We start from the raw sequence: 6561 nt of genomic DNA on the forward strand, positions 1-6561 counted from the left end.
TGTGCACTAGAAACAAGGCTAGAAACATTCTTGTAGCTATTTCACTGCTGCAATGCTTAGAGCTTCCTGCAGCACTCCAGGATGCCCATTGTCTAAATTTACTGTTAAGTGTGCAGGCTACAAAGTAGGAGCGTTGGTGAAACATTGTAGTTGTCTTGTCAAGCTTAGAATTCCTCTCTCTACTAGAGGTATGTGCCTGAGATCAAGGAAGAGACTGATAAGACTCTTGCACAGAATCTTGGTGGGAGTGGGGGTTTGGAGGGTTGGGGGTGTCACCATAACAACTGGGCATCCTGTACCCTTGCCTAGATACATTCCCAGGTAGCAGGTATGCCACAGCTATGAAGCAGTCAGGGACCCCCCAATCTCAGTCACCACACTCCACAAGGACCCATATATTGCTAATATTTTGTGAAAACATTTGATTCCCCAGTCTAATAGGATAGGTGACTGGTGAGCCTATCAGGCATTCTAAGCACATCCAATGAATGTAGCACTAGAGATTCCAGTTCTTCTCTGAACATTTGCACACTTGTGTGCAAAAACACACATATTTAGAAAATCTGCAATGGTAAGATGGTGGATAATAATGGCAGCATGGAATCTCAATTTCTTTTAATTTTGAAGGTGGTTTTCCTTTTTATTTTTAAATTATAGTTGTAGATGGACAACTATGTTATTTTATTTTATTTGTTTATTTTTATGTGGTGTTGAGGATAGAACCAGGGCTTCAAGCAAGCTGGGAAGATGCTCTGCCACTGAGCTGTAGCCCCAGCCTCTGAAGGTGCTTTTCTTTAAAAGTGACTGTGGCCTCTTCTTCTCCTTCTTTCTCCTCCTCCCCCCCCCCTCCTCCTCCTCTGTCTGAACTGGAATCTCCAGGACTGTGAGCTAAATAAACCTTTACTCTTACAAGTTAATTATTTCAGGCATTTCATTAGAGCGACAGCTAACTAACAGAACCCAATTTTTTCTTCAACCTGAGGTTCTTAGGCATTGCTCTCTAGCCACTTAAACTGCTCAGCCATGACTAGTCTTATATAATCTTATGTAGATTAGTTAAGGCATTGTTTCTATGGGTTATGTGGAATCTTGATGTTCAAAGTTGAAGCTCAAACAAAGCAGGCGATATTTTGTATTTCTTGTTAATAGCTAGGCAGTTGCTTTTTAGTAGAGTCTAAATATTGTGGGTTTGTGTTATGGACATTTGACATGAAAATCTGTGCTGATAGAACTTGAAGTTTGTGTAAGCTGAACCAGAAGTTTTGATCCCAGTGTTGTATATGCCCATTCTTTATGCAGTCAGTACCTTTATGATTACATTGACTGCATAGCAGATTATAGAATGAGAATCTTGGAAATGAATAGATCTAGCACCACTTCTCATTTGCCTTCTGCTCTTAGACTTACCCAGAAGAATAATAATTTTTACCTGGGCAAACATCTTTTGTTGTGGAAGGCACGTGAGGCTTTTTTTTTTTTTTTTTTTAATAATCTTTCATCTCCAACTCTTTCCTTGTTTCCTCTTCCCTTTACATGTCCTAATCCTGCCAATGGTACCCACAGACATTTATTAGCTTTGCTGATTGAGTAGATTTAAGCATTTATTTTTTCTTCTATTAAATCATCAAAAGACATTGAAGATACTCAATGATAAAGAACCTTACACATAGCATGCACACCTCACATGAGATGGGTGACTAGAAGTCACCTCCCACACTGGGTGCTCTGGAGGTATAGAAACTCCATAGCTTCCTGTGCAGATGAGCAGCCTCACATCAGAAACTACAGACTCTTGAAAACGATCAGCAAGGGGAACTTTGCAAAAATGACATTGACATGACACATCCTTACAGACAGAGAGATTGCAATAAAAATAATTGACAGGCTGTGGCCCAGTGGTGCACACCTGTAATCCCAGTGGCTTAGGATGCTGAGGCAGGAGGATCACAGGTTCAAAGCCAGCCTTAGCAAAAGCAAGGCACTAAGCAACTCAGTGAGACCATGTCTCTAAATAAAATACAAATTAGGGATGGGGATGTGGCTCAGTGGTGGAGTACCCCTGAATTCAATCCCTGGATAAAAAAAATTGACAAAACTCAGTTGAATCCAACAAATCTTCAAAAGGTCTTCAGAGAATTAAGAGTATGAAGATTTTTAATCATCCAAACATAATGAAGTTGCTTGAAGTCATTGAAACTAAAAAACCACTCTACTTAATCATGGAATACACAAGTGGATGGGACGTATTTCACTATTTGGTTCCACGTGGATGAATGGCAGGAAAAGAAGCAAGAGCTAAATTTATTTTATTTATTTATTTTTTATTTTTTGGTATTTATTTATTTATTTATTTATTTTATCATATTTCACACTTTGATTCAAGTGGGATATGAACTCCCATTTTTACCCCGTATACAGATTGCAGAATCACATCAGTTGCACATCCATTGATTTACATATTGCCATACTAGTGTCTGTTGTATTCTGCTGCCTTTCCTATCCTCTACTATCCCCCCTCCCCCCTCCCCTCCGCTCTTCTCTCTCTACCCCCTCTACTGTAATTCATTTCTCCCCCTTATATTTTTCCCCCTTTCCCCTCACTTCCTCTTGTATGCAATTTTGTATACCCCTGAGGGTCTCCTTCCATTTACATGCAATTTCCCTTCTCTCTCCCTTTCCCTCCCACCTCTCATCCCTGTTTAATGTTAATCTTCTCATGGCAAGAGCTAAATTTAGACAGACCATGTCCGCAGTACAGTATTGCCACTTGCCACAGTCTGGCTGGGCACAAAATCAAGAGCCACTCAAGCAGGAACAAACTTTATTTTTTGAAACTGCCGCCAATGTACCAGTACTTGCCTGGGAAGATTGCTGATTGACCCACACCGCGTTCTCCCGGATCCCAAGAGGCAGTTCCTCCCCCGGAATTCCCTCCTACCGCACTTCCCCAACCAATGGGAACTCTCCAGTAGCAGGCCGAGGTGGACAGCAGGAGTCCAATATCCATATGAATGCAGATCTTAACATAATCATATCATCTCAATGGCTAGCTGGTGTCACCTTTCAACCAAAAATGCCATGCATCATATTACTTGGCTGTGGCTCTTAGCAGCCACTAAAAGCTGATTGATCACAGGGAACTCTGTGGGATACCAACTTTGCATGTGACTGAGTCACTCCCCGGCTGGGTGATTGAGGCATCAAGCAGCAGATGCTGCTAGACTGCCCCACCCTTCTTGGGTTCAGGGATGGTATCTTTGTGCTTGGGCGTGCCTTCCTACAGCCCCATGGGTGGAGCTATGCTTACCTATTCCTTTGTAATATTACCCCTTGCCCTGTTTGGGATAGAATGTTCCATGAAAGTGCCTTTTGCATGTCCCCTTCTCTTACTGTGCCCTTGGGTGTGGCCTACCTAGATGTCAGTCAACCTGCTGACAGCAGACATCATGAAGCTAGACTCAGTCCCCTGAAACCTGACCCCTTGCCTCATTTGAATAGCTTCTCAGTAAAAGGGGTCAGCACGTTCTCTCTCTCTCTCTCCTCTCTCTCTCTCTCTCTCCCCCCCACCCCAGACCCTTTAGGTAATAGGAGCTGTCACAGCAACCCCAAAGAAAAAGGTATTTCTGTCTCTTATGTGGTTATTTCACACAGCCCAGTTAGCCCAGTTCCCCTGGAGTGACCCCTAAGTGTTTTAGTCATGAATAAAACCTGGCAAAACTCAAGGCTGAAAATCTGTTGTTAGATCTGGATCTGAACATTAAAATAGCAAGTTTGGGTTTCAGCAATAAGTTTACTCTTGGCAGTAAACTGGACACGTTTTGTGGTAGTCCTCCATATGCAGCCCTAGACCTCTTCCAGAGTCAGAAGTACGACGGGCCTGAAGTCCACGCTTGGAGTCTAGGCGTTCTCTCCTACATCCCAGTCAGTGGGTCTCTTCCCTTTGGCAGGCAAAATCTGAAGGAACTTGGAGAGAAAGAGTGTTATGACAGAAATACAGAATCTCTTTCTTCATGTCCATAGACTTTGAGAACCTTCTCAAATGCTTCCTGATGCCAAATCCAATTACTCTAGGTACTCTAAAGCAAATCATGAAGGACAGGTGGATCAACGCAGGGCATGAGGAAGATGAACTTAAGCCCTTTGTTGAACCAGAGCTAGACATCTCAGACCAGAAGAGACTAGATGTTATAGTAGGAATGGGATATTCACAAGAGGAAATTCAAGAATCTCTCAGTAAAATGAAATAGGATGAAATCACAGCTACATACTTGCTGAGGAGCAAATCTTCAGAGGTGCGGCCAAGCAGTGACCTCAGCAACAGTCTCCTCACCACAAAGTACCAAGAAGTGTTCCTTCAATCCAGGAGCTCAGAGAGTACCGTGACCATGCTGGACCAGCTATTCCTTCAGTTGTGGCATATCCAAAGAGGAGTCAGACTAGCACTGCAGATAGAGACCTCAAAGAAGATGGGATTCCCTCCTGGAAATCAGGAGGCAGTGCCACTTGGATTACAGGAAAGGGAATTGCTCCAGCCAGTCCCATGCTTGGGAACGCAAGAATTCCCAATAAGATGGACATTCCTGAACTCAAGAAAAGCCAGAGGTCTCCAGCAGTAGCACAGGATCTGGAGGGGATGATACAGAGAAATATTCACGTTTGCAGTGAGTAAACCACAGCACACAGATATTTAGTGATCCAGAATGGCAAGGAGAAGAGCATCATTCCAGATCAGAGAACTCCAGCTGCTTCAAGGCACGGTGTCAGCAGTGCCACCACCCCAGACTGAATCTTCTTCCCTAGAGGACTGCTGGTGGCAGCACTTCCCACCGCCAGCCCCCAGGAATCGCCAATTGCCTAGCGCAGCCTGTCCCACCAAGCCACGCCACTGTCCCAGACTTGAAGCAGAGGTACCCCTAATCTTTTTTGTAAATTAACTTCAAAACTCACAAGAAGCCTCAATGTCTCTGCTGAGCAAAAAAGGACAAGAACGAAGAAGCAACACTTCACTCCCTGTGCTTCACCTGGAGCATGAGAACCACTAGTTCCAGGGATTCCAGTGACATGATGAGGGAAATCCGCCAAGTGATGGATGCCAATAGCTGCGACCAAGAGAATGTTTTGAAGGACGTCCAGATCAAGCTGAAACCAGAGACATCCATAACTTTCAAAAATAGTTGCTTCCAAAATTGCCAATGAGCTAAAGCTGTAACCCAGTCATTATGGTGTAAATTAAGTAGCAATTTAAAGTGTTTTCCTGAACACTGATGGAAAGGTAGAGAATAATATTTGGCCTTTTCTAGGAATGCACGTGTGACCCCAGGCCTTCATCTTGTTTCCATTGCTCTAGAATCAGCATGCTTGCACATATCTCCTTATTGGTGTGAGGGGATGGTGTATGTGCAAGGAATGTGTGTGAAATACCTCCTTATACTGGCAACCAACATTGTTACTAGTGGGAGATCATTTGGTGCTAAAATATTACAATTGCCAAGGAAGAAAATACTGAATTACTGCTAAGAGTTAACCTTAAGACTACTTGATAATTAATACAGGTTTACAGTTCATGCCTGTGTTTGTTGTTTCGTGGGTTTTTTTTTTTGTTTTAGTGCAAAAGGTTTAAATTTATAGTTGTGAACATTGCTTGTATGTGTTTTCCTAAGTAGATTCACAAGATAATTAAAATTTTACTTTTTCTCAGTAAAAAAAAATGATTGTGGGATGGAATTTATAATCCTTTAAAATTCAGAATTATTTCAAGGTAGCAATATTAGATGTTGCATATTGACCTACTGAACCTAAATGATAGAGCTTTCTCTCTCACAGCCCTGAATACATTGGATTTTATATATTCCTTTTTCTTTTTTTTTAAGATTTCTTAAAATGATTACATGTTATTCATTATGCTTACCATTTAATGTATTCTTTGAGACCACTATCTAATCATATTTGGTTGGTTCAGTAGCTTGATTAGCATAATGCATCCAATTGAGAGTAGAGCTGAAGTGAATTACTTAATTCTATTAAAGAAAATTGAGGAAAGAGATAGACCTGCTTCTTCTGTAACACGATTTTAATGAGACTGCTTAAGTTGAGTGTGTTCTGCATCAAGTAAGGACACAAATCCCTTGAGGTTCTATTTCTGACTCTACCAGAGGCTTTGCTATTATTCCCAGAGCAAGATGGAACCTGTCACTTTTTTTTTTCCATCTGCAAAATACAAGCAGTGCTTTTAGCTTTTTTTCATAGGAGTCGCAGGACTAATGAGCACCACAAATGATCTATTTTGTGACTGCTATGCATCCCTATTCCTATATTTTCACAAGAAATGAGAATTTTCTAGTTTTTTTCCCCTGAGGAGTTAATATAAAGCTAAAACTTTAAAATCTGGAATGTGTAATTGATCAGCTGCACTTTAAAATTCAGTTTCTAAATTTAAACAAGAGGAGAATTAAGATAAATCTTTCAAGTGATAATCAAAACTGTAAGAAGGAATTGAAGAGTTGCCTTACAAATGGAGGTCTATTTTTTTTTTTTTTTTTTTTTTGCTTTCTTGGGAGGTCA

The 6561-nt window shown here is 41.4% G+C and overlaps 1 pseudogene; it reads left to right on the forward strand.

Annotated features, from left to right (window-relative positions):
• The first annotated feature begins 1684 nt into the window (after positions 1-1684).
• On the forward strand, positions 1685-4669 carry LOC143405637 (MAP/microtubule affinity-regulating kinase 3-like; annotated as a pseudogene).
• The last annotated feature ends 1892 nt before the right edge of the window (positions 4670-6561 follow it).

This window comes from Callospermophilus lateralis, chromosome 8 (assembly GCF_048772815.1).
Source record: "Callospermophilus lateralis isolate mCalLat2 chromosome 8, mCalLat2.hap1, whole genome shotgun sequence".
NCBI lineage: Eukaryota > Metazoa > Chordata > Mammalia > Rodentia > Sciuridae > Callospermophilus > Callospermophilus lateralis.